Source organism: Paroedura picta, chromosome 3, assembly GCF_049243985.1.
Source record: "Paroedura picta isolate Pp20150507F chromosome 3, Ppicta_v3.0, whole genome shotgun sequence".
NCBI lineage: Eukaryota > Metazoa > Chordata > Lepidosauria > Squamata > Gekkonidae > Paroedura > Paroedura picta.
The window spans coordinates 170,709,959-170,722,234 of NC_135371.1; the positions used below are offsets into that span (position 1 = coordinate 170,709,959).

General features: G+C 53.9%; 1 protein-coding gene across 1 annotated transcript in view; it reads right to left on the bottom strand.

The window, feature by feature from the left end:
* Window positions 1-11,604, bottom strand: part of CCDC120 (coiled-coil domain containing 120) — a 38,671-nt gene extending 27,067 nt beyond the window's left edge. The window contains exon 1 of the mRNA XM_077329478.1: window positions 11,068-11,604. The gene's annotated coding sequence lies outside the window, so the exon portion shown is untranslated. The remainder of the gene's footprint in view (window positions 1-11,067) is intronic.
* Window positions 11,605-12,276: the final 672 nt, after the last annotated feature.

Below are 12,276 nucleotides of genomic sequence, written 5' to 3' on the forward strand. Positions count from 1 at the left end.
TAGGGCGCTTTAATAAACCAGTGTTTCTAACTGGCCACTGGAGATAAACTGGGTGGGCAGATAAAAAACACACTGGTCCAGTGGCAGCTACCCCCACTAGGTAGATTTTATGCTCTCTCGCTCCACTTTCCTGGTATATATTTTATAAATTATCCCCATTCTCCCCTGCACTGCTTTCTGGAGCTGCATGTGATCCAGCCGTACAGAAGCCACTTCGGCATGAGGGTTTCGTTTTAAAAAGAAAACCTTTTAACATATGTTGCAAATAGGAACATTCCTTTAAAAGATAAAGCACACAAGAGGGGAGGGGGTTTGTGGCCTGCTGCCTAGCTTTGGGGGGGGGGGGAGAGTTTTGCCCGCTCTGCTCTCCCTGCAGCTCCCCTTGTGATGTTTTGCAACAGGGAATTCCTACAGAATCTGCTTTACATTACAATGCATTAAGGGATTTTTCTGCTGGCAAAGCCTCTGACATGCTGAGAGGCGCAAGCAATCTCCAGCGAGATGCTAGAGGGGCAAGGCAGGAAGGGGGCAAGAAGGGGTAGATGGGGCAGAAAAGGCCGCAGATTCCAAGATGCATCTTGGTTGCGTCTCCGTCCTGCAGGGCCAGGGACTGAACCGGAGCCACGCATCGGAGAAGGCCTAGAGATCGGAATTTCAGAAAGGACAATTTGGGAGGCAGAGTGGGCCCCCCCCAAAAAGTGAGGGGCGGTAGAGAAAGTCGGAAGAAAAGTAAAGGCCTAGTAATCAGAATCTACTTAGGCTCCCTGGCCCTTGGGAGCTCAAATTGGCCTCAACAGGAACAAGGGCTTTCTTGGCCCGGCGGAACACTCTGACACAAGAGATCAGGGCCCTGCAGGACCACAGACAGTTCCGCAAGGCCTATAAAACAGAGCTGTTCCGCCAGGCCTACGGTTCAGGGGTAGTCAAACTGCGGCCCTCCAGATGTCCATGGACTACAATTCCCAGGAGCCCCTGCCAGCAAATGCTGGCAGGGGCTTCTGGGAATTGTAGTCCATGGACATCTGGAGGGCCGCAGTTTGACTACCCCTAGTGTTAGAGGCCTACAGTCACACCAAACGATGGACTACTCTGCCTGTAGACACCAGGCTAAACTCTTCAGTGAGATACCAACCAATAGGTGGTCCCTGGGCCCAAGGAGATACATCTGGCCTCACCCAGGGCCAGGATATTTTCCATCCTGGCCCCTATCTGGCTGAATGAGCTCCCAGAAGAACTGAGAGCTCTGCTGGAACTGGCACAGTTCTGCGGGGCCTGCAAGGTGGAGCTCTTCCGCCAGGCTTCTGGTCGGAGCCGCTCAAAATGTGAACATTTAACATCTATCAGCCCCCCCCCAAACCCCTCCCATCCATTTTACCATTGTTGTGGGAGGGTTAGATTGAGAATGGCAGGAGATTCCAGACTTCAAAAAAGCCGATGCTGAATTTTCAACCAGAAACCGTTTTGCTGCTCTTTTGTTACTGTCATTTTAATTGTTATTTAACTATTTTAATCCAAGTTAATTCCTAATCTGTATTTATACGAGTACACTGTCCAGAGCTGGGCTACAGGGATGGGCGATATAAATAACAATCTAATTTTTTAAAATAAAAATATTATTATTATTATTATTATTATTATTATATTATTTGTATATTTTTAGAATGTTTGTATTTCACCGACGCTGCAGTCTTTTTGAGAGAGGGAGGAAGGAAAGTCGAGTTATAAATATATATATATATATTTTTTATTTTTTTTGTATATTTTTAGAATGTTTGTATTTCACCAACGCTGCAGCCCGCCCTGAGTCTTTCTAAAAGAGGGCAGAAGGAAAGTCGAAAACGTTAAGTCCAAATCTGGGGGAGGGATGTTTCGCTTGGCCAGGGAACATGCAGGTGAGCTGAGCTCAGGCACGACTTTGAAAGGACGGATCAGAGAGGTTGTCATTTCGATGTGGTTCAGAAGAAAAAGGTATGTGTGTGTGTGTGGGGGGGGGGTGGCGAAGACCCCAGACTTCCCTCCCTCTTCGGAACAATACGCTCCAAAGAAAGGCTACCGGCTGCTCAAAAAGACAAAACAGGACGTGCCAAAACAAAGCAGAGCGTTTGGGGTTTTTACGAAATCCATTCCTTGCTGGTGTTTTGTTTTTCTCTCCCAGGAAATGCATCCGAAAGCTACAGGGCACTGAGGAAACGGCGAGACGAACAACCTCCGTGATTCTTGCTGCCCTGCGTGGTTCAGAGCCGACCTGTTTGGCAGAGACGGTGAAGATGATAGAATTACAGCCTGCGTATTCCTCCCGGGTGCTCCCTCAGCCCTGGCTAATCGAATGCACCTTCCCAACGGGTAGGTTCCGGTTATTTTTAATTTTTGGAGGACATCACGATCGCCACGAGAACGCAAGAGGCAGGTTCTTCGCAGGACACCTTCCGAGTCTTTCGTCCGCTAGGAGCTGCACGGTATCGCTTTCGTCACAAGCCGCCGATGGGTTCCATGCGTCACCACAGCGCGTAACTTGCCTCCAATTCTTCCCGGCATTAGGTGCGAAAGGAACAAAGGGATACAGAGATATTTCCGAGAAGCGATGCAGCATATTCCGTGTATTGGGCTGCCTACAGGTTTGGAGGACAAGCATATGGACGCTGAAGGTGCAGGCTTGAAAATGATGAATACATTCCCTGACCAGGGCCTGCTTTTGAGAATTTAGAGGCCTCCGTTTCTTTTATCTGGCCTGCTGATCCACATATGATCCGGAGCTTGGGGACCAAGCCCTATGAGGAGAAGCTGAGGGGCTCGGGAATGTTCAGCCTGGAGAAGAAGAGGTGGAGAGGGGACAGAATTGTATTTTAAAGCAGGGGTCTTCAACCCCCGGTCCGCAGACCGACACCGGGCCACTAAGGCCATGGTACCGGGCCGCCAGCAAGAGGGGGGGAAGAGGCAGGCACGGCCGCTGGCACGCCAGCGACGGAAACGCGCACGCGCAGAGCCGCCACGCATGCATGTTTGCACCCCCTGCTGGCGAAAACACGCATGTGCTGCTGTTATGTGCATGCGCGTTAGCGCCACCTAGTGGCGAAAACACACGTGCGCGGCAACTGCACGTACGAGTTTACGTGCAGCTGCTGTGGCCGGGCCGCTGGCTCTCTCCCACCCTCAGAGGCGGTCCCCGACTATTTTAAAGGTTGTCCCTTGGAGGAGGCAGGGAGCCTTTTCGCAGCAGAGGAGAGGACCGGAGGGAATGGGATTCAACTACGTGTCGAATGGTAATGACTACATAGCAGGGAAAAAATTTTCACTGTCAGAGTAGTTCAGCAATGGAATGGACTGCCTAAGGAGGTGGTGAGCTCCCCCACACTGGTGGACTTCAAGCAGTGGCTGGACAGATCCTTATCTTGGATCTTCCCGGCAAGGCTGTTGTGTAGATGGCGCCCCCTCTCCTGCCAAGCTGCTTGCCCTGCCGCGACCCCTGTGAAAGGGTCGTTCGACCCCCCAAAGGGGTCCCGATCGCCAGGTTGAGAACCACGGGGCTAGAAAGAAGGAAAGTCTGTTCCCAAGACTTGGATGGAGGACAAGGATTTTTCACATGACCAGGCGTGGACAGAAGTGCCATGTGATTCTGGTGATTCTGTGAAGGTTCAAAGGGGTGGCAGGTGACAGTGGATGAGCGATAGGGTTGTGAGTGTCCTGCATAGCGCAGGGGGTTGGACTAGATGACCCTGGAGGTGCCTTCCAACTCTATGATGCTATGTCAGTACAAGCACGTTCCTCCTTTCTTGAACATCTGAATCCTCACTTCTCTCTCCTCTGAATCAGCCAGCCTCCGAGACAAAAATCTGACATGGATCCAAAAGCCATCCAGCCATCCCTCCAAGGATTTTGGTGCCGGTTCAAGACAAACAGCTGCCTCTTTCAGCACCAAGGGAAGCTTTTCATGCACTCGATTGTCACGTTTTTGAACGTTCCTCCATTAGAGGAGAAGCGTGGAGAATCCGAGTCACACGCGACAGCCTCCCAAGCCCCGGGCAACTTGCCAAATTCAGTCAAAAGGAGCAATCGGAAACAATCCAAACGACGGTACCAAAACGGTGCATCGGGTCTGCCAACACAGACTCCGCAAGGAACGTGGGATCCAAGCTGGTCCCCTTTTCCCCCCACATGTAGCCGCAACTGCCTCATGGTGACCCCTGGCGAGCTTTTCCAGGCAAGAGATGTTCAGAGCTGGTTTGCCATTGCCTGACTCAATTGCATGACCTTGGTAACCTCTGGAGGCCAACCCTGTCTAGCTTCCATGCTGTCCCCTGGATAGCATTACGCCAACACCAATTAGTTATTGATCCCTGCCCACAAAGACATGCACCTAAAATCAATGAGAGACAGGGCCTTTTCGGTCCTGGCTCTAACCTTGTGGAACGGGTTGCTAGTTCAGAGCAAAGTTCCGCAGGGCCTGTAAAACGGCAGTCTTCCGCCAGGTGCATGGCTGCGGGCTGTCTTAATGATCCTGGCTTCCCTCCTCCTGTGTTCCAGCCAATGAAGAAAATACCAAAAAAATGAAGATACATAAGACCAAAAACAAGAAAAAAAGGAAAAGGAAAGGGTGGCGGGGAGGAGAGAGTTTCCATCCAATCCAAGTTGGCTATAATTTTACAAAATCTCATTAAATCCATCTCTGAAAGAGAATATCCTCTAATGCAATTATTCACTACCTTTGTCAAATTTTCAGATCAGGGTTTCCATCCAATTAAATAACCTTTTCCCCATGAGCTACGTTCTGAGAACTTCCATTCAGTACGGTATAAAACGGTTGAGAGGGGACATGATAGGCCTCTTTAAGTATTTGAAAGGTTGTCACTTGGAGGAGGGCAGGATGTTGTTCCCGTTGGCTGCAGAGGAGAGGACACGCAGTAATGGGTTTAAACTTCAAGTACAACGATATAGCCTAGATATCAGGGGAAAATAATTTTCACAGTCAGAGTAGTTGAGCAGTGGAATAGGCTGCCTAAGGAGGTGAGCTCCCCCCCACTGGCAGTCTTCAAGCAAAGGTTGGATGCACACTTTTCTTGGATGCTTTAGGATGCTTTGGGCTGATCCTGTGTAGAGCAGAGGGTTGGACTAGATGGCCTGTATGGCCCCTTCCAACTCTATGATTCTATGATTCTAAAACTATTTCATATAATCTCAAAATCATCCTTTCTTCTTTTCCTCCCCGGAATTAATCTCTTTCCAAGATGGGAACGGGGACGTCATCTCACCAACAAAGCAACTGACCCAGCTAGACCCGGCTGAGTCCGGGACCGGCCTGCCTTACACCACCTCCCATCCCTCCTTGACGCTGGCAGCAATCTGGGCTGGACACGTTCATTGTAAGGATTTTATTACTGTCGATTCAACATATGTTGTACACCGCCTCGAACCTGGATGCAGAGTGGGGCAGTTAATAAATCCTCCAATAAATAAAGAAAGAAAGAAGAAGAGAATCATAGAATCATAGAGTGGGAAGGGGCCACAGAGGCCATCTAGTCCAACCCCCTGCTCAACGCAGGATCAGCCCTAAGCATCCTAAAGCAGAAGAGCAGTGCTTTCTCAGCCCCACCTCCCTCATAGGGTGTCTGTTCCGGGGAGAGGAAGGGACGCCCTTGTGTAATGAAAAGGGGGGTATGAAAAACAGCTGCTCTTCTTCTTCTTCTTCTTCTTCTTCTTCTTCTTCTTCTTCTTCTTCTTCTTCTTCCAAGAAGCACAAGACAGATGTCTCTGCGAAGGTCTCAGGCAGGGCCCAGAATAAATGGCCTTTCCCTGGCCTCTTGTTTCCCATCTCTGGCCCTCAGCAGGAGGCTCTGATCAGAACATTTTGCACAACCGGGCTCTTTACTCTCTTATTTTCTCCTGCTCTGCTCAAAATCAGAGCCTGTCCCAGTGATAACAGCCCTGTGGTGGTCTTTGGGACTCTGTCTAGCCTCACCCAGTTCTTCAACTTCCACTTGCCACTCTAAGGCCAAGGAAAGAAGGACCACTACCCTTGGCATCCCCTCCTGCCTGGTCCTTTTAGCTGGAGATTCTGGGGATTGAACCTGGGACCTCCTGCCTGCCAAGCAGAGGCTTTGCCACTGAGCCAGGGTCTCAGGCCAAGGTCTTTCCCATCCCCTCCTGCCTTGTCCTTTTAGCTGGAGATTCTGGAGATAGAACTAGGGCCTTCTGCATAACAAGAGGAGGCTCTGCCACTGAGCCAGGGTCTCAGGTCAAGGTCTTTCCCATCCCGTCTGACATTATATTACTAAAACCTCAGTGGTGGAGGCAAAGATCTCAAGGGTGAGGCTCACAGTCAGGAGTGGAGCTTGGCGATACTTGCCGGATGGTTTCTTATTACGAAACATCTCCTACTGAGCCATCTGCAAAGCAGGATTATTGCTCTCCCCAGAACATATTTCTTATGGCCGTATTACTGTTTGCCTCTCAGTAATTCTTCCAAGAGGAGGGAGGGAGGGAGGAAATTGGAGTGGAATGGGAAGGAAGGAAGGAAGGAAGGAAGGAAGGAGGGAGGGAGGGAGGGAGGGAGGGAGGGAGGGAGGGAGGGAGGAAGGAAGGAAGGAGGGAGGGAGGGAGGGAGGGAGGAAGAGAGGGAGGGAAGGAGGGAGGGAGGGAAGGAAGGAAGGAAGGAGGGAGAGAGGGAGGGAAGGAAGGATGGAAGGAGGGAGGGAGGGAGGGAGGGAGGGAGAGAGGGAGGGAGGGAAGGAAGGAAGGAAGGAAGGAAGGAAAAAAGGAAGGGAGGGAGGGAGGGAGGGAGGGAGGGAGGGAGGGAGGGAGGAAGGAAGGAAGGAAGGAAGGAGGGAGGGAGGGAGGAAGAGAGGGAGGGAAGGAGGGAGGGAGGGAAGGAAGGAAGGAAGGAGGGAGAGAGGGAGGGAAGGAAGGATGGAAGGAGGGAGGGAGGGAGGGAGGGAGAGAGGGAGGGAGAGAGGGAAGGAAGGAAGGAAGGAAGGAAGGAAGGAAGGAAGGAAGGAAGGAAGGAAGGAAGGAAAAAAGGAAGGGAGGGAGGGAGGGAGGGAGGGAGGAAGGAAGGAAGGAAGGAAGGAAGGAAGGAAGGAAGGAAGGAAGGAAGGAAGGAAGGAAGGAAGGAGAGAGGGAATGAGGGAAGGAAGGAGGGAGGGAGGGAGGGAGGGAAGGAAGGAAGGAGGGAGAGAGGGAGGGAAGGAAGAAAGAAAGAAAGAAAGAAAGAAAGAAAGAAAGAAAGAAAGAAAGAAAGAAAGAAAGAAAGAAAGAAAGAAAGAAAGAAAGAAAACAGGTGCTGAGATCCTGAAAGCATGGAAGAACTGCTGAGAGCCCCGTTGTGCCCAGATAGGTGCTGGAAGACCCAGGTTCCGCCACAGAAGTGTCCGGGTGACCTCGGGTGAGTCAATCAATCACTCTTGGCCTAATCTATTTTACAGGAGGCTTATGAGGGTAAGGGGATGACGACTGCTGGATGCCACTTTGGGTCCCCATGAGGGATGAAAACGAGGCCTATATTATTATTATTATTATTACTACTACTACTACTACTACTACTACTACTATTACGTCAAATGAAAAAGGACCCATCCAGAGGAGTTTTCTGCATCGTTCTCCCTTCTGAGAGGGGAGTGGGCAGCAGACAGTTAAGCACTTTCTCCATTTCCACTCCTCTGTCCGCCTCCCACTCATTCCTCCTTCATCGAAGTCGGGATTAGAAAGTTAGCGGGAGAGAAGACAAGGACGCCGTCACGTCACCTGACTTCAAATCGGCTTAGAGAGGAGAAGCCGAGGATCTTCCTCCGTGCCGCTTCACACACACACATCCCGCCCCTCAGGAATCAAAAACCCTGGGCCGGTTGGCCTTTGGGAATTCTTCTCTACGCACCTCCCACACCCCACTGGGAGGACAGGAGTCCTGGATGTAGTGGTCAGGAGTGTGGACGTCTAATCTGCCGAGCCGGGTTTGATTCCCCGCTCCCCCACATGCAGCCAGCTGGAGGACCTTGGGCTTGCCACGGCACTGAGAAAACTGTTCTGACCGAGCAGGGCTCTCTCAGCCTCGCCTACATCACAGGGTTGTGGGGAGAGGAAAGGGAAGGCGACTGTAATCCGCTTTGAGACTCCTCCGGATAGAGAAAAGCAGCATATAAGAACCAACTCTTCTTCTTCTTCTTCAATAATATCAGGGCTCTCTTAGCCTCCCCTCCCTCACAGGGTGTCTGTTGTGGGGAGAGGAAAGGGAAGGTGTCTGTAAGCCGCTTTGAGACTCCTCCAGGGAGAGAAAAGTGGCATATAAGAACCAACTCTTCTTCTTCTTCAGTAATCGCCGGGCTCTCTCAGCCTCCCCTCCCTCACAGGGTGTCTGTTGTGGGGAGAGGAAAGGGAAGGCGATTGGAAGCCGCTTTGAGACTCCTCCAGGGAGAGAAAAGTGGCATATAAGAACCAACTCCTCCTCCTCTTCTTTTTCTTCTTTCCTGTCCCAGACAACCACCACAGACCTCCTTTCCCTTGCCAGGGCACAGATCCAGGCATTTTGGCTCTCTGCCCCACCCTGTTCTTACCCAGCAGGAGACCTTTCGCAAGGGAAGGAGCGACAAAGGAATGTGGATTTTGACCAGGGCCCTCAGTTCATGAAGAAAGCCAGGGGTGGGCGGTGGGACGCACCCCACACGACACACTTAGGAGGCGGGCTGCTCACTGAAGCATGAGGCCTAGGGCGCTCTCCTCGGGGATGTGAAGAAGAGGGGGCACGGCATTTTGGTTCTTCTTAGCCCCCCAGCTGTTCAGAATCTCTCTGGACAACCCGCCCCTCTTCTGTTTCCAGGACCAATCACATACTCCCACTCTAGCCTACCTCACAGGGATGTTGTGTGGCTCAAATGACGGAGCAGAGATCAACATAAACAGCTTTGGGTGCCCCTTGAACAGAAATGCAGGATATAAACTAAGTAAAATAAGACTTGCAAAAGGCACAACTCCCCCATCATCAACACATTCTTTCCATTTGTCCCATCCATAAATGTCCAACCTGTACATTTGAGAGCCACGCTCTACTACACCACACCTCCCAATTTAAACTCACCCTCCTGAGTTTCCAAAGGGGAACACCGCTGGATAGTTGCTAGGCAACTGCCTAGTGTTTCCTTCCTCCCTTCCTTGCAAGGACAAACGACCCAGCAAGCAGCGGAACACAGGTCTGAAAGCCGCTCAGCCCAAACTGGATGAATTTGGACACGCACACCGAGCCCGACATGCAAAATCATCTTCCAGTCATCCTCGGATGCTGGGGTCTCCGGACTGCGATACGGTCCCCATGATTCATTTTATCGAAGGTGCAAGCCTTTGGCAAAAGCGTCAAAGGTCACCAGATCCTTGTAACAAAGAAGTTATGCATCTTTTTTGAGGTAATAACCTGACTTCCCAGCTGTGTAACCCCAACCACATGTTAGGAAACCACATTTACTTTCCGGTAGACCATGAGGGCTTCAGCCCACGGAAGTGGGCCCATCCTTAAGGTGTCTGTTTTAGGAGGACTGATTCTTCCCTAAGGTACGAACGAGAAAGGGGTGAAAGGGACTCACCAGCAGCCCAGCCAAATTAAAAACCAGGTCAGCCTGCCCAAATTAAAACCAGGGCCTAGTCTGCACACATAGGATAATGCACTTTCAATGTGCTTTGGCAGCTGGATTTTCCTGTGCGGAACAGGAAAATCTACTTCTGAAGTGCATTGAAAGTGCATTATCTATTGTGTGCAGACTAGGCTCAGGTCAGCCTGCCCACAGAGGGGCTCCGAACCTCCTCGTGCTGGGCTCTCTATTACCGCATTCCTGCAGGCGAGACGACCCAGAAGTTCCCGTCCCAAGAGCTACCCTATCGGTCCTGGTTTTAGCTTCCAGGTTTCCAGTTTTCAACCCCTCCTTTTCAAGCCTCCGTTTCTGGCCTACCCCCGACCCCAACTCCTACCCCTCAATGACCCCATTACCCATGGGAACGTCTAGCTGATTCACAGCGTGCTACCAGACCAGGGGTCGTGAGCGCGCATGCATGTGCAACGGTGCCACTCTCTCCCAGGACTTATCTCTTCCAAACCAGTTTGCAGGACCCGGAGAAACCGGACATGTGAACTTGCTCGGGCAATCAGTTTTGGGGGGGTGTATCGTCCCTGCGTCAGGGTGCCCATGTTGACGGACGGGATTTATACAGCAATCTCCCAACCCAAAGGCTGAGGTCCGGGTCACCATCCCTGCATCAGATTACAATTTAATGCCCTGGATTTTCCCGGCCTGCAGCAAGATGGGCCAGACGTCGGGCTCAGATATGGCACCGTTCCACGTCACCTGTCCACCGAAAGAGGACTTTGGCCCCCCCTCCCCACACCCTCAACCCCACAGAGAAGACGGCTCTCTCTCCGGCCTGCCTACCCCTACCCCACCTCAAACCCCACAATCCGGTTGTCACCGATGCTCAGAAGAGTCCAAACCACAAGCGCACCATTCCAGTCACACAACCAGCACAGATCTGTGGGGCCAAGACCGGGGTTTAATCTCGGAGGAAGGAAACGGGGTCTTCTTCCCAAAGGCCGGACGCAGACTTGGTGGACCCCAGGCCGTTCCCTTGACCTGACCTGGCCTAAGTGGCGCGCCACCCATGTGCCCCAGGGCTTGGGCCCACGGCCGGCTTCAGATGGCTTTCAAACACGGCATTGCTCTCCATGTCCTCCCTGTGGGTTTGGCCAGTCACCTGGCAGGTGGGGGGACGGGGAGAGGCGCCCTTCCCCAGCACCTGGCAAAGAGGGTCGTCGGGGGACGGGGGGGGGGGGAGATCGCGACCCCAGCCCAGTCCTCACCCGCAGCCAGCCAGAGGTGGGGGATCCCGAGGGAAGGGGAGGGAAAGGCCCTTTGTGCGCCGGGCAGCCCCGCTGTGGGGCCGGCCCTCTTGCAGCCCCCCTGCCCGGGATCGAGGGCGCCCCTGGAGCCCCCCACCCCGGAAACTTTTCGGCGGGAGGGGTGGGGAGAGGCCACCCCCTCCCCTCCCCCGACTCAGACCCCCCCCCCACCCACCCCGATTCCCCACCGCGGCGATCCTCACCATGCCTTGCCTCCGAGACAATGCGCGGCTCCCGCTCGATCCGGAGCGCCGGCGCCCGTGTGGACGAGCCTCGGCGGGGAGGGACGCCGATCGGGACGGACTGCGGAGCGGCGGCGGCGGCGGCAGGCGGCAGGCGGCGGGTGGGGGCTGCTGTTGGGGTCGGTGGGGTCGGATCTTCACCCCCGGCGCCGACCCCCGTCCCCCCACCCCATTTGCAAGCGGGGCTCGGGGGGGTCTGTCCTGCCCCCCCTCCCCTCCAAGCAGCCTTCTGTCCAAATTGGGGCGGGGGGCGCCGAGGAACCAGGCGGATCTGGGTTTTTTTTGGGGGGGGCGGCTTATTGTTTGTTTACCTCCTGGCACCCACCCCCCTCCCTCCCTCCGGTGGGTCCAGCCTCTTCTCCCGCCTGCCGGTGGGGGGGGGGCGCCCTCCTGCTCCAGATGCACGCGTTAACCCTTGCGGCGCTGCAGCCCGGCCGGGAGAACGAGAAAGCGAGCGAGGGAGGCGGGCCGGGGGGCTCCAAGCCCCTTCCCCGGGCTCCGCCCCGCCCTCCGCCCCGCCCTCCGCCCCCCAACCTTGCAAAGAGGGGGGGGGCGAGCGGGGAAAGGCCGGCTGGGGAGTTGCGTGCTAGAGGGGGAGGGTCCCAACCCCTTTCTACCCCCCTCCCCCGCCCAGGTGAATGGCCCCGGCCTGAGATCCCCGGGGAGCCGCTGCCGGCCTGAGTTGGCGATCGCGGCGCCTGGGAGGGACAAGTTGGGGGGTCGGGAGAGAGGGCGTGCTGGAGAGGTTAGGGGTTGCCAGGTCTTGGTTGGGAAGTACCTGGGGATTTGGGGGTGGGGGGAGGCCGGGATTGGGGCCGGAGAGGGATCCCGGTGAGCGCAATGCTAGGAACACCCCCCCCCTCCAAAGCAGCCTTTTTGCTTTCTCCAGGGGAACTGATCTCTGCCCCCTGGAGATCGATTGCAATTCTGGGAGATCTCCAGGTCTTACCTGGAGGCTGGCAACCCTAGCTAGGCCCTATCTCCAGCAGACCTCAAGTCCTGAATTTGGGACGTCACAGCTAAGGTTGCCAGCTCTAGGTAGAGAAATACCTGGGGATTTGGGGCGATGGAGCCAAGAGTGGGTCAGATTCAGGGCAGGGAGTGGAGTGTCATGAAGCCCACCCTCCCATATTCTCCTGGAGAACTGATCTTTGTTCCCTGGAGATGAGG